Raw genomic sequence first — 23,892 nt, forward strand, 5'->3', positions numbered from 1 at the left:
ACTGGGTAATTTATAAAGGAAAGAAGTTTAATTGGCTTGCAGTTCAGCATGGCTGGGGAGGCCTAGAAAACTTACAGTCATGGCAGAAAGGGAAGCAAATACATCCTTCTTCACTTGGTGGCAGCAAGAAGTGCCAAGCACAAAGGGGAGAAACCCTTTATAAAACCACCAGATCTCATGAGAAGTCACTCACTATCATGAAAACAACCTGAGGGTAACCACCCCCACCCTGATTAAATTATCTCACACAAATTGCCTCCCATGACTTGTGGGGATTATGGGAACTACAATTCAAGATGAGATTTGGGTGGGGACACAGCCAAACCACATAATCCCTCCCTAGCCCTTCCTAAATCTCATATTCTCACATTTTAAAACACAATCATGTCCTTCTCTACAGTTCCCCAAAGTCTTAACTCATTTCAGCATTAATCCAAAAGTCCAAGTCCATAGTCTTATCTGATACAAGGCAAGTCCCTTCTACCTATGAGCCTATAAAATAAAAAACAAGTTAGGCAGTTCCTAGATACAAGGAGGGTACAGACACTGGGTAAATACAGCCATTTGAAATGGGGGAAATTGGCCAAAACATAGGAACCACAGGCTCCATGCAAGCTCAAAGTCCAATAGGGCAGTTATTAAACCTTAAAGTTCTAAAATGATCTCCTTTAACTCCATGTCTCACATTTAGGTTATGCTGATGCAAAATGTGAGCTCCCACAGCTGTAGGCAGATATGTCCCTGTGTCTTTGCAGGATACAGCCCCTCTTCTGGCTGCTTTCATGGGCTGGTGTTGAGTGTCTGTGGCTTTTCTAGGCACATGGTGCAAGCAGGCAGTTCCCCAATAGGGATTCTGTCAGGGCTCCAATCCCACATTTCCCTTCCACACTGTCCTAGTAGAGGTTCTCCATGAGGGCCTAGCCCCTCATTCCACTTCTGTCTGGACATCTAGACATGCCCATACATACTCTGGAATCTAGGAGGATGTTCCTAAACCTCAATTCTTGACTTCTGCACACCTGCAGGCCCAACATCACATAGAAGCTGACAAGGCTTGGGTTTGCACCCTCTGTAGCCACAGCTTAAGCTGTACCTTGGCAACTTTTAGCCATGGCTGGAGCAGCTGGGATACAGGGCACCAAGCCTTTAGACTGCATACAGCAGGGGAGGTACTGGGCCCAGCTCCCCAAATCATTTTTCCCTCCTGGGCCTCCAAGCCTGTGATGGAAGGGGCTGTCATGAAGGCCTGTGACATGCCCTGGAGACACTTTCTCCATTACTTTGGTGATTAACATTCAGCTCCTTGCTACTTATGCAGATTTCTGCAGCAGGCTTAAATTTCTCCAGAGAAAATGGATTTTTCTTTCCTATGGCATCATTGGGCTGCAAATTTTCCAAACTTTTATGTTCTCCTTCTTCTTGAATCCTTTGTCACTTAGAAATTTCTTTCACCAGATACCCTAAATTATCTCTTTCAAGTTCAAAGTTCCACAGATCTCTAGGGCAGTCTTTTTGCTAAAGCATACACAAGTCACCTTTGCTCCAGTTCCCAAGTTTCTCATCTCCAACTGAGACCACCTCAGCCTGGACTTTGTTGTCCATATCCCTGTCAACATTTTGGTCAAAGCCATTTAACAAGTCTATAAGAAGTTCCAAATTTTCTTACATTTTCCTGTCTTCTCCTGAGCCCTTCAAATTGTTCCAATCTCTGCCTGTTACCCAGTTCCCAAGTTGCTTTCACATTTTTGGATATCTTTACAACAGCACCCCACTATCCAGTACCAATTTACTATATTAGTCCATTCTCATGCTGCTAATAAGTACATACCCACGACTGAGACTGAGTTATTTATAAAGGAAAGAGGTTTAGTTGACTCAGTTCAGCATGGCTGGGGAGGCCTCAGGAAACTTACAATTGTGACAGAAGAGAAAGCAAACACGTCCTTCTTCACATTGCAGCAGCAAGGTGAAGTGCTGAGCAAAGGGGGAAAAGCCCCTTATGAAACCGTCAGATCTCAAGAGAACTCACTCACTATCATGAGAACAGCATGAGGGTAACAGTCCCAAGATTAAATCATCACCCACTGGGTCCCCGCTATGACATGTGGGGATTATGGGAACTACAATTCAAGCTAAGATTTGTGTGGGGACACAGCCAAACCATATCAATGTGCCAGAAAAAGCTGACATTGCTATAAAGGAACTTTAAAGCTGATTCTGGTTGTGAGAGCTCACTAAAAGACAAAATTAGAGTTCTAGAGAAAGCTTCTGTCTTCTTAGAGAATACATAAATAATTGTGTACAGACTGTTGGTAAAAACATGAACATTATTAAAGAAAATTTTGATGAGCTATCAGACAGAAATGAAGAATATGCTATTGAACAATGGCAAAAAGGCAAGCCTTGTTATAAAGTGGGAAAAGACTTTAATCGTGTTCATGTACTCATGTTTCGTGGGAGGTAGAAATTGCAAAAAGTGGAATTGGATACTTAGCTGAAGAGACTTCTAAGCAAAGTTTTGAAGGAGTGGCTTCCTTCCCCCTGGTTTCTTACAGTAAAAAGCAAAAAGAGGAAAATGATTTGAAGAAGGGATTGTTAAGCAACAAGTTCCCAGAAATTAAAGATTTGAAAAAATTTCAGCCAATTCATATTGCCAGAAATGAGAAAGCATATTCTGAAGACAGCTCTAAGGATGTGACAGATAGACTATTTGATAAGATTAGTGTGAGTGTGAACTAAGGATCTAATCACCCATTTCAACAGAAACTAGAGACAAAGATGGGATTACACAAGCAGAAACACTGCTAACTGGGGCTGAAGAAAACAGAAAATGTAAAGAAGGCTGTGAACATGTGCTATTTGTCAAGAAAGGAAAAGAAGGTCCCCAAAGGTGATTTTGAGATCAACATGGCTGCCACTCTCACTACAGGCCCAGGGGGAAAGGATTATTCCTTCTTGTCATCTAAGGATGGAATTGCCTGTCTTAATTTGGAGGGCCAGGATGCCCCTAGCCAGTGACTCAAAGATGAGCATGTGGGGCCATTGCAGAGAACAGAAGCTTCAGGTAGAAGGAGCAGGCCCAATCCACCAAGCCATCACTGTCCATGTATGCCTAAAAGCCAGATAATTTAGCCAAAAAATATTTTTCTCAAGGCTTAAAATCTCAAAGAGTTTGCCTTGCTACATTTTGAACCTGCATGGAACTTCTCTCCACTTCCTCCTTTCTAATTTCTTCCTTTTGGAATGGGAATATCTATTCTATATCTGTCCCATCATCATATTTTGGAAACACATAACTTGTTTGATTTCACAGATTCATAGCTGTAGAAAAATTTTGCCTCAGTATGAATCACACCTTAGTCTTACTCATGTCTGATTTAAATGACATTTAGATGAAATTTTGAACTTTAGAATTGATGATAAAAAGAAATAAGACTTTCAGAGTTGTTGAGATTGAATGAATGTATTTTTCCATACAAGAAGGCCATAAATTTTGGAGGGCCAGGAAAAGAATATGAACCGAAAGTTTGTATCACCCCAACATTCATATGTTAAAATCCTAACCTGAAATATGATGGCATTAGAAGCATGGCATTTGCTATGTGTATTAGTCTGTTCTCATGCTGCTAATAAAGACATACCTGAGACTGGATTATTTATAAAGGAAAGAGGTTTAATTAACTTACAATGTCACATGGAAGGGGTGGCCTCACAATCATGGCAGAAGGTGAATGAGGAGCAAAATCATGTCTTGCATGGCAGCAGGCAAGAGCTTGTGCAGGGGAACTTCTGTTCATAAAACCATCAGATCTTGATAGATTTATTCATTACCATGAGAACAGAATGTGGAAACTGCCCCCATGATTCAGTTATCTCCACCTGGGCCCACCTTTGACATGTGGGGATTATTACAATTCCAGGTGAGATTTGGATGGGGACACAGCCAAGCCATATTGGGGGTAACTAGATAATGAGAGTGCAGCTCCTGTGAATGGAAAATAGTGCAGCTCCCTTATAAGAAAAAGCATAAGCAGTAATTTCTCTCTCAGCCATTGAAGATACAAGGAGGAGACGACTATCTGCAAACCAGAAAGAGTTCCCTCACCAGTCCCTGGATCTGTCAACCTCCAGAACTGTAATAAATAAATATTTGTTGATTAAGTAACTTATGGTATGCTATTCTGGTATATCAGCTTGAACTGACTAAAACAGGGTTCAGATTTCCAGCCAGATCCCCTTAATTTCTAGAAGTGAGATATGGAGTCATCTACAGCAATAAAGAGGTAAGGTTAGTCTTGAGCTATTAGAAACCCACCAAATATTTGCAAAATCTATTGTTTGAAATGGAGGAGGACCAATGTAGGATAAAGATTTGCCTCATGTAACAAAAATCAAAATAAGAGTAGCTTCAAAAAAAAGTTTAGGTTTCCTTCATGTAACAATCTGAGCATAAGCAATGCAGGCTGGTTTGGTAGCCGCATAGTGTTAGGCAGCTAAGCTTTTTCATTTTGTTTCTCTGCTGTCTGAAGTGTTTTGCCTTCATGTACACCATTCAAGATGACTTACCATCATGTCCACATTCCAAGCAATAGGATTGGGGATGAAGAGCAGAAGGAGAGGTCGTCTGCTGACTTTGAGGCAATCCTAGGAAGTTCAACATGCCACTTTCACTCCCATTCTGTTATGTAAAACTTAGGATGGCCACATCTAGCTGTAAAGGAAGCTGGGAACTGCAGTCTTCAGTTGAGCAGCCATATGCACAACTGAGACTTAGTGATTCCTTTACTAAAGTGGGAAGGCAAAAAAGAAAATTGGAGGAAAATCATGTATGCCACAGTCAATAAGAGTCATATGTTTATGGGTCCTGGAAAAGTTATAGAGTGAGTCGAATTTGCTTTTTAATCTTTCTTTTTTCATTTGTCCTTACTTCTAGTGTTTTTATGATTTCCCTTACTACATAATGACTTTTCCTGCTATGTGGGACAGGAAAATTAGTATCTATTTCAGATACTCATTTGTAATATACATTAAGATGGTCAAATGACATTTCCTTGGAGATTATTTTGAGAGGAACCCAGGACTTTATTGGGTTGTTGGACAGTTTTAATTTGTAGAATTTTCTTAATTAACTTGATGATACTTGATGATGCTGCTATAAATGAAAATAGGATAGACCTTGTCCTTGTCCTATTTAACAGTCATTTCCCTTTGTTTCTTGATACCAGACTCTAATTGACTTGGGTAGTTGGTGGGAATCCCTGGATTGCATGGAATTCAGACTCCTGCCCCAGAAAGCATCATGATTGATGTAATCCAATCATTCTCTCATTCCCCTTGGCCAGACATGTCACCCAGTTCTGGATATTGAGACAACAGAAGAAGTTAGGGAGCTGGTAACTGGAGACTTTCCTTCTCAAATTAAAAAAAAAATTGATAACATTAGCAATATTGGTTAGAAATGCAAAATGTTTTAAGTTATGAAAAAAAGCAGGCCAAATGGGCTAACAGCTTACACCTGTTGGGTCGCTGCATACATCAATGCTATATAATTTGTAATTTCACCTGTGTAGCAATTAGCATTGGTACTTGGAAATCACCTCGAAACTGAGAAATTGAAGGGTCAATGCCTGAGGACAGAACAACACACTGACCTAGTTGCATTGAAGGGAGGAATTTTTGACCTATCATCACTGTGATCCTGGAGAAAATGAAGAGGGTTAACAGGATCCAGAAATTAATGCAGAAATGACATGAGAGAGGCAGGTAGGGGAATAAAGGCCCATCCAGCAGACAAAGACACAGGTAGGTAGACAATCTCTGATGAGTTACTCATGGGGAGGCCAAAAGGCTTAAGCCACTGGATTTGTGAAATTCCAAAGTGGTATTCTAGCCCATAGGGGTCTCCTGGTAGTAGGAGTAACTGGTGAAGTTGTAGGAGCAGGAATACTAGATAAAACCTAAGAAAAACATTTTGATACAGGAGAATTGTTCTGAGGAATCGTTTTTGGAACTGAAGTGCTCAGAAAGAACATCATGTATTTGAACTAGCATATAGAGGCAGATATTTTTGAAGTCTACATTTTTGTTGAACACATTTGGAGAACTACTGATGTAGCAACATTATGCTCTTTCTCTTTACCTCCTCCCATCTGTTCCAGTGGATCCTGTCTCCTGATCCTAGATTTCATTTCTTAGCTTTACCTTTGCTGCTGCCTTCTGGGTTCAGGGCTTATACTTGACTCCCAGAACTACCTGCACATTTTGCTCTTTAATAGTCTTGAGCTCTTTCTTGCCTTTTCTTGGCACCCTGGAATTTAGATCCCAATCTGGACATAGTTCTATGTGGCTAGCTCCTTGGTCTGGTGCTGCAGCCTCAGTGGAGGTGGAATTTGACAAAAGGTCAGGCAGGTTGTTGTCAAGTGTCACCAGGCTTTGTCACTTTCCTCAGAATGGGGATGACATACCAAAGATCAAATTCAGAGGCAGGTGACACTGTGTCGAAAGAGTAAATATCCTTGTTTCAGTGATGGGAAGCATTCAGATAAAGACCAGTATTAAACCAGTATTCAAACAAATGGCCTTCTAAGTAGCCTGGTGACACACTGAAGAGCAGCATTTGCCTTGTTGAGATTCCAACCCTTGTTTGGACATTTTTAGTGATAGACAGCATAGAATGTTTTTTTTCCCCTGATTACATTAGTTGAGACAATAGCAGAGGGCTGATACTCCATTTGGCATCTAGTCCTATCATCCTGTCCTGTTCTACTTGTCAAACAAGTTTGAAACTGTCACCAGCATCCTGACCAATTCACCCTGCCTTGTATTCCTTGGCCCCAGACATCTGGAGAGTTGAGGCCTTGCCATCAGATGTCAAATTTTCATTCCATCTAAGTCCCAGCAGTGCATGTCCCAGGTTAAAAGAAAAAGTATATATATTGGATACATGTTCATCCCATCTCTGAACTCCCAAATCTCAGTCACATTTCATTTTCCACTTCAAAAAATGATGAGGTATTCTGCTAGGGATGGCTTTTGTGCCCTGACCTGGACTTTTGACTCTCTTGCCTGGCTTAACCCACTCATACCTTCTTTGTGTCCCCGTTGACATCAATAAGTTATTCCTGTTCTCTTGCCTAGTCTCCTCAATTGCTTTTCCATTCTTTCTCTCTCAGCCTCTGTCACTCCTTTGTATGCGCTTCCATTCTCTAAAACTCCTTACACATTGTCTATGGCAATTTTTCCTCAGTGGTGGCAGGGAAGAGACAGATAAGTTATTGCAAGCTTTCTTTTCAAGATTCATAATTACATTTCAACAACAACAACAAAAATATTGATTGCTAAGCACTGTCCCAGGCTCTGGTGATAAAGTGATCAAAAAGGCAATTCCTGCTCCCAGAGGAGTTCGCAGTTGTATGCAAAAACAAAACAAAACCAAACAAAAACCACAGAAGGATGTGTACACACAAGTTACAATACAGTGGGTTAAATACTATTCATAAAACTCTAAGAATGCCAGTATATTTTGGCAATGTATTTTGTCTGTAGAGTAAGAGAAACCTACAGATGAAATCCAGCAATGACATAGCTATTTGTTTGGCACATGTTTTCTTTTTCCTATATGCTCAAGGAACTTATTACAAATTATAGAACACTTGAGAGAAGGATGCTTCCTCATTTCATCAGAGAGAAAATAGACTCCAGGAGGCTGGATGACATTCCCAAATCATTGAGCATGTTAAACTCATTCTGGGATCTTAGGTATGAGAAAAATTAACACTGGCTGCTTAAACAGATGAACCCTCACAGTTTCAGTGGCTTAATGAAAAAAACAGTATCCTTCATTTCTCATATGAAACTGATGTAGTTTGGGTGGTCTTCTCCATCTTGGCGGTATGACATGTGGCACATGTGGCCTCCAACATTGTTCTAGTAAGAGAAAGAGAGATGTGAAGGATACATACAGACTCTTAATTGCCTTGCTCTTTAAGTGATGGAAGTCATTTTCTCGCAATTAATTAGCATACACAATCTTTATTGCCCCAATATGAAAAATGTATAAGAATGCATGTAATTTGTTGAGTCTTTGCCATATTTGACCTCCTGTGAGAATTTTAGGTCTACTATCAGTGGGTATGCCTCAGTGTGTGCTGGTGATGGGGGTGGCAGGGCACAAAGATTATGTTTAAGAGTGATGGATGGATGGATGGAGGGGTGGATGGATGTGAGATGCCTCATTGATTATCATTATTTCAGATAATTATCTTAGCTAAGCTGATGTTTATTTTCCACATTTTCTTATGAGTCGACTCCTATGCTCTTCAGTTGAAGGGCATGACCATCCTTTTCTCCAAGAGAAAGTTTGACAGTGCAGCATGGGACATCATTGTGTTAATCATTTTGTAACCATTACTGCAGAATAAAATGCCTAGAACAGTAAATAATAGCATTATAGCTGTCTTTGAAAGAAAAGGTCAATATTATACCTGCTTGCTGATAGGAGAGATTAATATACTCTTGCTATTATTAATAATAGTAATTAGACTCTATTGCTTTAGTTGATCCATAGGTCCCATTTATAGGAACAGCCTAACATTCTTCCTGAGCATGACTTGGCATATTTTAGCACATCATTGCAAGCATTGAAAATCAGTGCCAGGATCTTCTTATCGTTTTATTAGATTTTTGGCAGTTGGATTTTGTATTTGTTTTGGGCTTACTTTTCTACCTCTGAAACAGTTAGCACAGATTTTTATATAAAAAAGAAGACCTTTTCTTAATAGCATTTTCTACTGGGGGAGGTAACAATAGATTTCTGTATATTTTGAATCGTTTAGCACACAGCCACTGCTGCAAAGAGGACAGTCATCCTTGTCAGGACAATTAACACTTGCAGCAGAAAACTGTTGTTAGCTTAGAGCAGGAGAAAGCAGGGGCTTAAACTGAGTTTGTTATGCAAGAAAATCTTTTCAGTATTGGGAACAGAGACAGGGTAGGGGAACCCTGGCTGTTTGGCGACCACAGGGTCAACTTCTTTTATGCTACAATTTCTCCATCAGTATCAACTTTGAGTACTGAGCAAAGGGTTTGCAAATATAGCAAAATGTGCCAGAACAGTCATTTTTAGAAGTTAGCTTCTAAAAAAAGAGGGTCACTTTAGGGATTTACTCATTCAATGAATGTCTCTCTTTGTTCATTTCTCTGCCTTGAATTTTCACTAGTATTTCCAGTTTGGGATTAAGGCAGTAAACGTGCCTACTAAAATGAACCAATGTTACCTAGCAGAGGTAAACTGCTAACTCTTTGTCATTAATGTCTTACTGTGAATAATTAAAATGAGTTTTCTTCCCTCAGCTAAGTCTTAAGAAATAATAATGGTAATGTTTAAAACTCAGAATGTATTGTATGCTAGAGTTTACAATGCAAACCGAATTATTCCCTCATTTGTTTCTTACAATAATCTTATGAAATAAGTTATGCAGAAGGGAGCTATTATTCTCATTTAAGAGATGAAGAAATTGAGGCTCTTATTGGTCAATTGACTGTTCCAGAACATTCTAAAGGACTGGATTGTAGAAGGAATGAGTAGAGAGAAGGGGGAAGCAGAGAGTGGAGATAGCATTTGCAGAATCAGTTCTTGTTAGGCCAGCAGGGAGCATATTGAATAACTAAGGTATGTATGCAGGTTTGGAGGGTGTAAGTGGTTTAAGGTAGAGAAAGTGGCTGCTAACAATATTAGCATTATTACCTTTCCTTGACCATCTACTAAATGCTAAGCACTAAATTAGACACCCACATACACTGTTTCAGTTCATCTTCTTTATAATCCTGCAAGAAGGGTAATATTCCAGATTTACAGATGAGGAAACCAGGGGTTCAGAGAAACTGAAAATCTGGCTCAAGGTTACTCAACTAAAAGAAGGAAAATATTTTCCTATCCCTAAGACCACATTCTTGCACAGTCACATGCTACAGTGCAAGAAAGCAAACAGAGAAAAGGTCATGGGAGGCCCTTGAAAACAAATTTCCCTTTCTCCACATCTGTCTCAGGCTTGGCTTCTCTGCCCTTCACCTTTCCATTAACTCTGTAATCCCGCAAAGAGCAGAAATTTTATCACTTTCTGACCAAAGTAAGAGCTTTAACAATTTCTACCTGGATACCTTGAAGCCTTCAAAGTTTTTCATTCTCCCCTCAGATGCATTGCATGAAATATCCCCTCAGACATTTCACATTTTTATTTCAGTAACTTTTCCATAGTTGATGTAAAATAATGAGTTTTTGCTTTTTATTTTTATATCAAGGCAGGTTTTCTTCTTTGATTGAATACTGTGACAGCCACATGTTTTTATCCTATGTCAAAAATTACTCCCAACTACATTAGACACAATGTAACTTATCAAAAATGTTTGTTAGGATTTTTTTTTTTTTTTTTTTTTCTGAGAAAGAAGTCATTTAGGGCAGTTAGTGAACAATGTAATGGAACAAAGGCAGCTTAGTTTTCCTTAGCGTTTGTTCCCACAATTGCTGTAAACCAAAATTACTTTCTCCTTGATGGAAAGGTAGTCACCTCTTGCGTGGAATGTGGCAGCTGCTTAACAGTGTACATTAATAAAACATGATCATCTAAGAAGCAGCTAGTACTGATGAGCTGATGAATTTAATTGACAAGGCAGACAGAGACTCAGAGGTATTTTTTGAGTTTTCATCTCTTTATTGAGCAATATTGGGTTATTTTCTCCATTACTCAGTCTCCACATCTGTAAAATGGGACTGATCTAGCTCACAGAGGCATTGTCGGTATTACTTAACTCAGGTAAAGTTCTCTGACATCCCTGGATGAATGGTGCCGTGGGCTTGCAAATGATTAGTGGCCTTATTATTCTGACACTCACCCATAAGGTCCATTGATCAAATACAGTTCTGGCTTAACTGGGCAGAGCAATGGATTCTGCAGCTGCCTTCAATGGCAGTTTGCCCTGAAAATAAAGTCTGTCACACACAATGTCTCCCCAGAGCAAGCTTAAGCTAGTAGCAGTATTGATGTAGGTGATCTGCCTGCCAGGAAGCACAGAGGCAGTTTAACTAGAGCTAATTATGGCCGGCAATAATGCCAGAGCCAAGAACTCACCTCTTATTATGATGGGAAGTTTGAAGAAACTATTTCTGAGCCAGATAATTGGGCAGAATTTTCTGCACTATTGGTGTGGGTAGCATTCTGAAGAATGTCAGGGCACCTCACATTTCAGAGGAAGGAGACTTGTAATACTTTTTCAGAGAAGAAAAGAATGAGAGAGAATTGTTATCCTTGCAAATTGCCTTCTGTGATGTTCATCATTTATTTATTTGGGCCACACTTTTGTTGTTGTCACACAAATATTATATGCTTGTTTCTAGGAGAGGAATGAAGGGATGAAAAGAGTCGGCATGAGATACGGGTAAGATGGAGCCCTCAATCTCACAGGAGTTTTTGATCTACCCAGGGACAAGACCGATGTGAACACACATAATACAGAGAGTGGAAGAAGTGGCTCTTGGAGAAAGCTGGAGCCAAGGCTGAGTGCAGGTGCTTTGATGTAATATGGCTGATCTCACTAATAGTAAGATCATAAGCAACAAATATGTACCATCTTTTCTTATTAGACTACTTTGATGACCCCCTGAATAGACTCTCCTCTTTCACCTCTTGCTGTTTTGCAGTCCATTCAACACAGGCCAGATTACTCAGCATGTTGCATTCTTTTTAAATCTTTCAAGACTTTCTTCTCCACTGAATCAAATTAAAACTCTTACGTACTATTGCTTCCTGGTTTCTGTTGTCCATCTCTAAACTAACCTTATGCCAAAATCTACTGGCTCTCCAAGCTCCATTCATGCAAGTTTTCCTAGTTCATGCTAGTTGACTGAGAGCTCAGCTTTTTCCCTTTGCCCCAGGACGTTTGCATGTGTTCTTCCTGCCTGGAATGTTCTTTTCCACCTGATTTCCACTGGTAAGACCCCAATTCTTAACACTTTTCCATTTGAATACAAAATTCTTTCTCCCATGCCAAAATCCTGTGTGTTGCTTTTCCCTTTCATGATATGTTTCACAATTTGAAATTTTCATTCACCCTCTTTTTCATTCATTAATTCATTAATTTGTCCCTTCACTAATTCTGTCTCCTGCAGAAGGTAGGCTCTCAGAGAGAAAGAATTTGCCCTCATCCCTTATTTACTGGTACCCAGCACAATATCTGGCACAAACAAATATAAAATTTCCTAATGATGTTGAATAACAACTATCTTTGCTGAGCACCTACTACACATTTTATGTACAAATCTCATTTTTACATGCAACAACCTTGAGAGGCTGGTATCATTTCGCTGAAATTTTCATACAATGAAATTCAGTCCTAGGGACACTGAGACTTGCTAAAAATCAGAGCTTGCACTCAGTAAAAACCAGATCCTAACACAAGCCTCCCTGGCTCCAAAGACAGGGCTGAAAACATTGCCCCTTGATTTTGGAGGCTGGACAAGCAGTCTAAATGAAGGGATCAGGCTTAGATCCCCTTTCAATGGTACTGAACATGGATTGGCTTGAAGGCATATTTTTGGAAACTGGAATCTTAAAAGCAAGCCTTGAATTGTTAATTACCTTTGTTAAATACCAAGGACTTGGTGATTATTTTCTAGAGGAGAATTAGTAAAAACCTTGAAAATGATGAGCCAGAACAATCTTTTTCTACCTTTCTTAGGAAATTTTCCCATGTATTTTTAAACTGCTTCTTGCCTGGGGGCATCTTCATCTTTGGCTTCTGATCTCTGTTTCCTGGAGGAAAGTGTAGGGAAAGTGACAATCATTTTACTTTAGGTTCATTTCAATTCAATTAAGAGTTCTGCGCACTTAATAGTCTAAATAAATACCAAAAATCTGCTTAATTATACTGTGACAAAACTGTGACTTTTCTCAAACTTTGGCATTTAACATGTGATATTTTATTTGTGGGTGGAAGTACTCTCATAATTAATATAAACAAACAGGATACCTTTTTAACAATGAGACAAACTTCAAATAGCAGCGTGATTCTTTTCTTTGCCATTTTGTGTTCAAATCACTTATATATATGATTTTCTACCACAATATAAATATCTGTCCTGAAAGATAATATTTTTTTTCTTCCAGGACTGTTTTGCTGAAAGGCTTCCATTTGCCTATGATGGGAGCAAAAAGATACTTAAAAAAATTAAAACCATAGATGCATTTAAGTCATCAAATCTTAATCAGACCAATCAAAACAACCAAAAAGACACATCGCGATGAAACATCAAATACTGTGGCACAGCTGTGGACTACAAAGAAATAAAGAACTAAACTAAGATCAGAAGAGTTGTTAAAGTAGAATAATATGTCTGTGTCTCAGAGACTAAAATATGCCTGGCACTCAGGGATGTACTGAGTATTGAAAGTTAACACAAGTTACTCTTGACTTTTATAAACTGGTGGTGAAAATGGGCAGTGATTGATGCATAATAAAGTGGTCAGAGTCAGAACAGAATTACAGAATTCTATGGAAAGACAGAAGGCAGAGCCCTAAATCCAGCCTGTAAGAATCATGACAAATTTCCTAGAAGAGGAGACACCTGGGCTGACTCTCAAAGGAATGACCTAATTGTCAAGAGGGTAACTGATGTTTTGAGAGTTGCCCTTGGAATAGAAGTCCCTGAAGTTTCCTTTGCTTGCCAGTCTCATTCCTTTCTGTTACAACTGGCTTTCTCCTTAGCCACAGGAACATCACTGTCCCACCCAAGTTTTAGGCTCATATTTCTTTAAATAGGCAAGGATTTCTGTCTTTCAGGCAACCACATGAAAACACCTAGTGAAAAATTCTGTTTGCCTGGCTTGAATTTCCTTTGAAATACTTATTCCAATCATTTTGGCTGAGGCAATAGTGTGTTCTGACTGGTCTAGTTTGACTCATCCAATCTGCCTGGAACACTGGTTATCTAAGCAACTTCTATTTAAAACCTACAGAAGGAGAAAAGCATTTAACAGATGATGCAGAAAGGATTGTTGATCAGATTGAATAGTTGACACTTCTAAGGACAACGTACCAGTAGCAAAAGGAATTACAACTCTGTAGATATATTTTAGGTCATATTTGCCTAATGAAAGACTGTCAGTCCAAAAGAAATAAACGTATGCTGAGTTATTTTCTGGGCCAACCCTTTGGAAGGGGCTTTTCTTTCCCTATCTCATAAAGCTTCTGACTACAACCTTTAGAGACAGGAACTATTTTAAGTGTGAGAAATATAGAGGTTAAGTAACTCTTAAAAGATCATATGGATTTGGAAATCACAGAGATTTAATTTGTTTTTAATTAGCATTCCATCTTCTCTCCACCACACCATGTGGGATCTTTGGAAAACAATATTGGTAGCACAATGCATCATCTTCCAAATGACCAGAGGTGTGCAAATAAATAGGAGCTTTGTTTTGTTTTCTTTTTTTGCTGACTTTATGATAAGACGGTTTTCTTTCTTCAAATTTTAATGTGCTGCGTCAGATGAAAATACATAATGAGTGCTTTGGATTTTGTCTTTTGAGCTGATTCTGTAAGATATGTCACATGTTTCTCCCTTAGAGGGAGTAATTAATGGGGTGTTTTGTGATTTCCACATGATATCATCTCTGGAAGCATTTCTCTTTAGGCATACAGTGTAGGGGTGGAAAACGAATAGAAGGGGTGCTTGTAAACTTCTGCATTCATATTGAAAATTTTCCCAATGAGATGGTACAGAAAAATGTCAATAATTAATTGGGAAATATTTGTTTATCTTTATTGAGAGATTTTTTTTTTATTAAACTGAGATAAAACATTTTTTTGGAGGGGTCATTGTCCCTGGCTCTCTAGTTGTGGACTGGCAGAATATGGGGTGTGTTGGGTGTGGTGCTGCAAAGACAATGCTTAGATCACTTCGTGGGAGGCCAGTCACTACTCCCTCGGCTGCCTTATAGCTCATTTCGTTAACACTGAGCAGGATTCCCTAGGAATTATATTGTTTCCTCTCTCCAGCATTAAACTTAGTTACAGAGATGAGAGAGATGTATAAATAGAGGGGAAAAGGTGTTTCCCATTTTATTACTCTTTTGTGAAACAGTAGTAAAAGTTTTGTAAGGAGTATTGTATACAGTAAAACAATCATTTGTCAATGGATAAACTTACTGAACATCAATGTCTGTTTTTAAAAGATCCCTTGTGTGTCATGAACTACACAGTGTTCATAAAAAGTTGTACTCCAGGGTTTCATATTCTTGTTTCCTCAATTACTGGAGTTTTCTGAAATCTCCAAGGAAAGGGGATTAAATATTTATTGTCAGGAAGCACCAGGTTTCACTTCGTCCTGTGCTTTGACACATTCATTATCCCAGACTTTAAATTTTCAATTACGGAATCCACAAAGTGCCACCAACCCACACATACACACATAAACAATCACAAAATAGTTTGTGATTTTTAAAAAGGCGAAAGAGGTCAAAGACCAGTTTTGGTGACTCTATTTTTAGTCCTGCTAGTTTGGCCATTACAGACACGATGTCTCCTTGATGAATGATACCTGGGGTTATATTTGAGCATAAATTACTTTGATTATTTACTGTTTGATATCATAAGAAAATAAGAATTGCTATCTTTTAATCTTTAGTCTTTAGTGGAGAACTGATCTGACTCATGTTGTAGATGAGAAATATAAAATAAATTAGCAAAAATTTTTCATGATAGATTGGTTAAGATAGAACATTATTAGATAATACTAGGATGCAAGCCAATACCCCAAAATATTTTGTTTTGACTTGTGGAACTGAGGAAATCTCAAGGTCCCTCTGATCTTTCTGCTTCCCCAGTCTCTCCCAAAGCATCAGATAAAATTGTTCTCTGTAGGTCCTTCATCTGCCTAAAATCTGGACCCACCAAGGAGAACAATTATTTTTTTCTCCTCCCTCCTGCTAAGACCACGAATATAACCACACCTAAACAGAACAGACACTTACATTGTCAAAGAGAACTATTTACAAGTCAATCTGAGTTCTCAGATCTATTCATTCTTTCTAGTAATCCTGTCGACAGAATTCCTCTTCTCCCTACTTCTATGACATATTTTGCCAGAATGTTACATAAGCTTCTGAACTTCATTGGAGGGCATTCTGAAGTCTCTTGTGTATACATGTTAAGTAAATTTGTATATCTTTTCTCCTAGTAACCAATCTGCCTCATATCAGTGATTTTTAGCAAGTCTCCAGGAGGCTGAGGGCCTTGGCCCCCACAATAACACTGCATGCCTAAGAATCTATTTGAAGAGGAAGATAATGGCAATTTCAAGGACATGGTCACTTAAAAATTCTAATTCGAAAGATCAATACAAATTATATGTGGACAAATAAATGGAGTTTCAAAAATATAGACAGTTGGCCAGGCATGGTGGCTTATGCCTATAATTCCAGCACTTTGGGCGGCAGTGTATTGCTTGAGCTCAGGAGTTCAAGACTAACTTGGGCAACATGGCGAAACTCCATCTCTAAAAATAATACAAGTATTAGCTGGGAGTGATAGTGTGTTCCTGTGTTCCTAGCTACTCAGGAGGCTGAGGAGGGAGGATGGCTCGGGCCATGGAGATTGAGTAAGCTATGACTGTGATAGTGCCACTGCATTCCAGGCTCAGACAGATCAAGACCCTGTTACAAATATATATATATGTATTTCATAAGCACAAAGCTAAGATTTTAGGCCTAAATATTGTATCATTAAGTGCTCAAACCAAGAAAAGTAAAACTGTGCTCAAGTAAAAGATAACTCAAGACAAACTGTTGATGTTATCTCTGGCATGTGAAGTACCTGAATGTTGTCACCCACAATTCTTACAAGAAAAAACTAGACAGCTGAGTATCAAAGACTTTTTCATATATCAGTCAGAGAATTGAAGTCTCAGAGTAAGCCATCACCCTGAGATCTCTAGATTACTTCTAGATGTAGGTGTGTCCAAAGAGACATAGTATGATCAGCTTACATGGAACAGAAACACTGGAGCCATAAACAAGTAGAAACATTCAAGTGGTGTCTTAGTCCATTTGGGCTGCTATAACAAAATGCTATAAACTGTGTGGCTTATAAACAACAGACATTTATGTCTTATAGTTCTGGAAGCAAGAAAGTTCAAGATCAAGGCACCAGTAGATTTGGTGTTTGGTGAGGACTGACTTTCTGGGTAATAGAGGATGTCTTCTTACTATGTGGTAGAAGTGGTGAGGTTGCTCGCTTATGCCTGTTTTATGAGACAAAAGACAGATTGTTTGGAAAGGTGAATTTTCCCATTTAATAACTAAAGGTTTTGCACCTTTTAAAAAAGGTTTGAGTCATCATTTTGGCTAAATAAATGACTTATAATAATCTGAAATTCTATTTTATAATATAAAGTGTTTTAAACCACTAACATATTTGATAGGCTTTTGGATGCTACAGAGGGCCCTTGGAGCATCCAAAAGAGAGGTAAACAGGATTATGTGGTATGTTTACTTACATGGGATTGCCAAAATAAAAATAATGTTTAATCTTCTTCAGGTTATATTTTAGTGAATAATATTAATATATGTTCCAAGATAGCATGGGATTTCTGAAATTCTAATGTATGAGTATATGCTATCAATTATAATTAAGGTTATTGTGTTAAGTTATTGTAAACCACAGAAATAACTGACTTGTGTTGTCAGTTGTGTTTTTGATTTTGAATACCCAGATATTTTGCAATTCACAGGCAATTGTTGTCTTGTTTTCACCCTCTTCAAAAGATGGCTTATAATCAGCTATAGAGCTTTGACAGGTGCTCTTGAATGAAGGTTTATGATCTCTTTGGAGATTGTGACATGGAAATAGAGAAAAAACGTACAGGACTCATGAAGAACTGAAATGTTCATGAATATCAGGCAGAATAAGTGTTAACTGAATGGGCTGAATTGATAGAAAACTGAAATAATCATTTTAACCTTTTGCTTAAAATGTTGTGATCCTTTGTTTTTCAAAGTCAGGAAAACTTTTCTTTTGAGCTATATACATGTTTTCACAATTGAGTAAGGTATACTCCTGTGAACAAAATTAGGGGCATATTTGTTTCTCTCTGCCTAATATCTCCAGAATTTGGAAACTATTTGTGAGTATTCTTAACTTATGGCAACATAGTTATTTGCAAAGGTGCAAAATGAATCCATTTTCTTTTGCAACAGGATGCAATTGGATAAACTGGTTGTTTTACCAAGGTTTTGATCGGAAGGGTGTGCTTCCCTTTACAGAATCAAGCTTGACTTGCAGAGCCAATAAAAGCCCCTTGGAAAAACTGGCTTCATACCTTGTATAGACAATTCTGTACAGAATTCCTAGCCTGTCGTGAGTAAAGAATATCACTTTCTAACAGGCCCAGGAGATCCTAGTTTTCTTGGGACTTTAAGAAGAGAGTAATTTACCCAACTCATAGATATTTCAGGGTAGAAACCCATGCCTTGGTTCAGATTTAAAAAGTCGTATATGAGATTCCTGATAGAACAGGATTCCATCAAAGCCAATTTTTAAAAGCCTATGGAAAAATAATTATTTTTGCTGCATCTTATGCAAATAATCAGGCCAAGTATGAGACTGAAGTTTATTTTGCAAACAACTTAGTCCTGTCATGATTTGTTTTTAACAAAAATGACAACCAGAGAGAGAAAAATTATGTTTCAAAACCTATCATACACTTGTCATTAAATTCTAGTCTCATAATTTTTTTTTTTTTTTGGTGTTTTCCTGCATTTTAGAATAGCCCAGCTTATTCCTGTGAAGCAACCAGTGATCTCGGGCTTTAGCTCAGAAGAAACAAATAGGATGGGTAATGTAAAAATCTGGATCAATAATCCAGATCCAGGCAATTATCCTGCAAATCCTGCCAGGTAAATAGTGGTAAATAGGGTGCTAATAACCCCGAGGTTTCTTTTCGTGAAAAATAAGACCAAGGGAGCTAACCAAAGTAAAGCCTCCTGTACCCAAATCTTAACAGGCATAAGTATAGCCACCAGTTATCTGGGTCAGTTGGCAGCTTCAGGATTTTTGAGCCATCCTTACTCTCTTGTTTCATTTTGAGATATGTCTTCTAATAACCTGGTTTATCTCTTCTCAAGGCATCAAACTCCAAACAGTCATGCAACTGGAACCTCAGATGATGGCTCTCTTTTACTGGGAATCCTTAGATAGGCCTCTGAGAGAGATCTGATTGCCTCTTCCCAAAAGAGCACCCCTGTCAGCATGAAGCAGTTAAAAGTAGTCATCATCCCTGTCTTAATGGCAATTAGATGTATCTCTTCAGAGAGGGGAATGATAGCAGCAGGAGGCTGACACATGCCTAGACAAACAGGGGTGGATCCACAGTAAAACCCGACCTTTAATTTGAAGACAGCTTAAAATCTAGCTACAAGTCCAGGGCAAATCCATGGATCAGATTGAGAACATTTCTTCCTATTTGGAACACTTTCCTCAAACTGATCCTCACCCTTCTCCTATTTTACATATACCTACCCTTCCCTAATTGTTCTTTTACAATGTCATGCCCACCTCTGAGTGATGCCTCTATTTTAACCTTTTTTGCATACTCACTAACCAATCAGCATGCAATCCCCATTCTAAGCCCATAATAGCCCTGAACCCAGCCACATGGAAAGAGAGGCCATCTGACTTTGGGTGGAGGAACCACCCTCATGTTCTCTCTCTACTGAGAGCTGTTCTATCACTCAATAAAATTATTCTCCACCCTCCTCACCCTTTAATTGTCAGTGCAACCTCATTCTTCTTGTACATGTGACAAACTCGGGAACCACCAAATACAGATATGGCCCAGAGCCTTCTCTATAACAAAGGCCTAGTTTTTAGGGAAAAGGTTTCACTGGGAAATGTAATTCCTCACACCTTGGCCTCCTTTAGTCTTTCTGTCTCACTTGAGGGGAGAAAGAGTATAGCCTACCAGGATCAATGTTGCAAAAGATAGATTGAGAAGAGTGAGGCTAAGGAAGAGAGTAGATAGCCGGTAGGAGACAATCTGTATCAAAGAAAAAACTTCTGAAAAATTAACAGCCCTGGGAATAATTCCCAGTAAAAGACAGATTTAATTGAAATATTATTAAGCATTCTGTCTTTCTTCTCACTTTGCCATTGCACAAAGAGGGCCCCAGTGTAATAATAGCAGGTTACAGTTGAAAATGCTGTTAGATATGGACTACTTCTGAGGAACAATATACAGAAAAGAACAAAACAAGGGCAGTAAGCAACTTTGAAGCTTCTAGGCATCTAAAGCTATGTCAAACATTAAACATAGATGAGCTCCCACAGATTAACTAGAATCATCAACTTAACAGCCAGTTTACCTCAATTCCCAGTAGTTCATACTACTCGTCTGACTTTCAAGAAAACTTACAAGGTATGCCAAAAGGCAAAACAACCAAGCAAAATCAGTCTGAAGAGACAGAGCAAGCATGAGAACCAGGCTTAGATAGAACACAAATTTGAAATTATCAAATAAGGAATTTAAAATAATTATAATTAACATAAGAATGGCTATAATGAAGAAAAGGGAGACAACATAGAAGAAGAGATGGATTGTTTGAGGAGAAATATAATTTTCTAAGAAATAATCAAAAATATATTCTTGATATTAGGAACACCGTAACAAAAATGAAAATATTTTATACGTTCATCAGTAGATGCAACATGAAAATGGAAAGTATCAGTGATCTTGAAGATAAGTCAATAGTGACTTTCCAAATTGAAATTCAGCAAAATAAAAGAACTTTAAAAGCAGAGAAGACATCCAAGAACTTCACCCAGTATCAAAAGGTATAACATTCACATAAGAATAGAATGATAGAATAGAATACATATTTAAAATAAAGAAGCTGTAAACTTTTCAAAATTAATGAAGTACAGAAAACTACAAGTCCAAAAGCTCAGAAAACAAAAAGCAGAGTAAATAGCCTGAAATACTGTCTTTAGGCATACTTGATGAAAACTGAGGAAAAAAAATTAAAGGGGAGAAATCTTGAGAAAAATGAGAAGTGGTGAAATAATGTAAGCAAAAAAAGAATAGAATGAAATACTTAAAGTGTTGGAAGAAAAAAACACTCACCAGTGAGAATTTATATCCAACAAAATTATTCTTTAAAAGTCAAAGAAATAAAAACTTTCTTGAACTAATAAAACCTGAGATTTATCACCAGCAAACCTACCATAACAGAAATGTTTAAAGAAGCTTTTCAAGCATAAGGAAAATAATATATGTGACCAACTGAATGTTTGTGTCCCCAAAAATTTATGTGTTGATGACCTAACCACTGATGTGGTGTATTTAGAGATGAGATTTCCAAGGAGGTAATTAAGGTTAAATGAAGTCATAAGGATTAGGCTCTGATCTTATAGGATTAGTGTCATTATAAGAAGGGACACGAGATAGCAAACTATTTTTTTCTCTGTCTTTCTCCCTGCCCACCCACTCAATATGAGGACACAGCAGAAAGTGCCCATCTATAAGGCAGAAACTAAACTTGTACTTTGATCATGGACTTCCAGCTTTCCAAGTTGTGAGACAATAAATGTTAGCTGTTTAAGCCACTAAGTTTATGGTATTTTGTTATAGCAGCCCCACAGACTAATGCAATACAGGTCAAAAGTTTTGTTCTACATAAAGAAAGTTTAGGGGTGAAGGTAAAGCTTCCTCTACTCGCTGAAGGTTCACTGAATAAGTTCAATGAACTGATAAAAGACAGATTAATAGTAAGAAAAGCATAAAAAATTATTTTCACATGCAAAAAATGTGTAAAGATACAATTTAATTATATAAATGGTCAATTATAGCCAGAGAAGAGAGAAAAAGAGGAAAAACAAAGAAATTCAATGAATAAGAAAGTTAGAAACATGACATATATTAATAAACTGTAAAAATAATGACTTTATGTATCAATAGTCTAACAATATCCATGAAAAGTAAGAGATTATCAAAGTGAATTAAAATGATCTATATGTTGTTTATAAAAACCAAGTATCAATATAAAGACACAGGCTGAAAGTAAAGATCTAGGAAAATATATATTGCATTTACTTATAGAAAATCTGGAATAGCTATGTTAATTGCAAAAGAAGCAGATTTCAGAATAAGCAAAATTAAAATGGATAAATAAGAGCATTACATAATGAAAAAAGTCAATTATCTAAGAAGACATAACAATTCTAAAAGTATATATATCTAATAACTGAAAACAAATGCATGAAACAGAAACTGACAGAATTAAGTGAAATAGATAAATCTATCATTATAGTTAGAGATTTCAGTATTTTTCTGCCAGTAATTGATAGATTAAAGAGGCAGAAAATCAGAAAGGATACACACTACCTGAACAGCATCATCAATCAACATGATCTAATGAACATGTATAGAATACTCCACCAAAAAACAATAGAACACTTATTCTTGTCCAACTAACATGAAATACTTACCAAGATAAACCACATTCTGAGCCATAAAAAAACAAATTTGAAAGAATAAACATCATACAATGTTTACTTTTAGTCTACAAGGGCATTCAGCCATAAACTAGTAACAGGAAGTTAGCCAGATCTGCAAACATTTAAAAATCTTCTAAATAACTCATAGATTTAAGAAGTCTCCAGAGAAATTTTAAAGTATACTTTGAATAAAGCAAATATGAAAATATAACAACACAATGTGTGGCATGAGGCAAAAGTATTTATCCAGTGACATTTATAGCATCAAGTGCATATATTAGAAATAAAACAAAAAATTTAAAATCAATAATCTAAGCTCCATCCTTAGAGTATTTAAAAAAAAGGAACAAATGAAGTTCAAAACAAGAACAAAACAATACAAACTATGGTGGAGATCAATTTAAAAATAGAAAAATGGTAAAGAAAATCAACAGAACCAAAACCTGGTTTTTAGAAAAGATCAATAAAATTGATAAACCTCTATATTAACTAGAACAAAAAATAAAGTTGGCACAAATTTTTAATGTTATAAATGAAAGAAGGACTATCACTACTAATCACAGACATCAGAAAGATAATAAAATACTATGAACAAATCTAACTCAGAAACTTTATTATTTAAATAAAATAGAAAAATTCATTGAAAGACACAAATTACTACAACTCAAACAAGGGGAATCAGATGATATGAATAACACCGTATTTACTAAATAACTTGAGTCAATAATTAATGTTTCAAAAAAATAAAGCACTTGGACAAGATGGTTTTACTGGTGAATTATGCCAAACATTTAAGAAAGTCATGATACTAATAATCCACAAACTCTTTTAGAAAATAAAAGCAGAGTGAACACTTCCAAACTCAGTCTGTGAAGTTGGCTTTCTGTAATACCAAAACCAACTAAAGACATTAAAGAAAAAAAGTTACCAAATAATATCTCTCCTGAACATAGATGTAAAAATCTTCAATAAAATATAAACAAATTGAATTCAAAAATTTATAAAAAGAATTACACATTACAACAAAATGTGATTTATTCTGAGGATGCAAAACTAGTTAACATTTAAGAATCAATTAATGAAATTCTCCAGTTTAAGAAACAGATGACAAATCACACGATCATATCAATTGATACATAAAAGGTATTTCATAGACTCTATCATGTATTCATGAAAAAAACTCTTAGAAAACTTTCTCAACCCGATAAAGAACATTTAGAAAAAACCTTTAGTAGGCATCATACTTAATGGTGAGAGATTAGAGGTTGTTCCCCTAAGATGGGGAACATGCTTGGTTAGCACTTCTAGTCATCATCACACTGGAAGCAAAGCTAGTGTAAAAAAAAAAAA

The sequence above is a fragment of the Cebus imitator genome, unplaced genomic scaffold (assembly GCF_001604975.1).
Source record: "Cebus imitator isolate Cc_AM_T3 unplaced genomic scaffold, Cebus_imitator-1.0 Scaffold422, whole genome shotgun sequence".
Classification (NCBI taxonomy): domain Eukaryota; kingdom Metazoa; phylum Chordata; class Mammalia; order Primates; family Cebidae; genus Cebus; species Cebus imitator.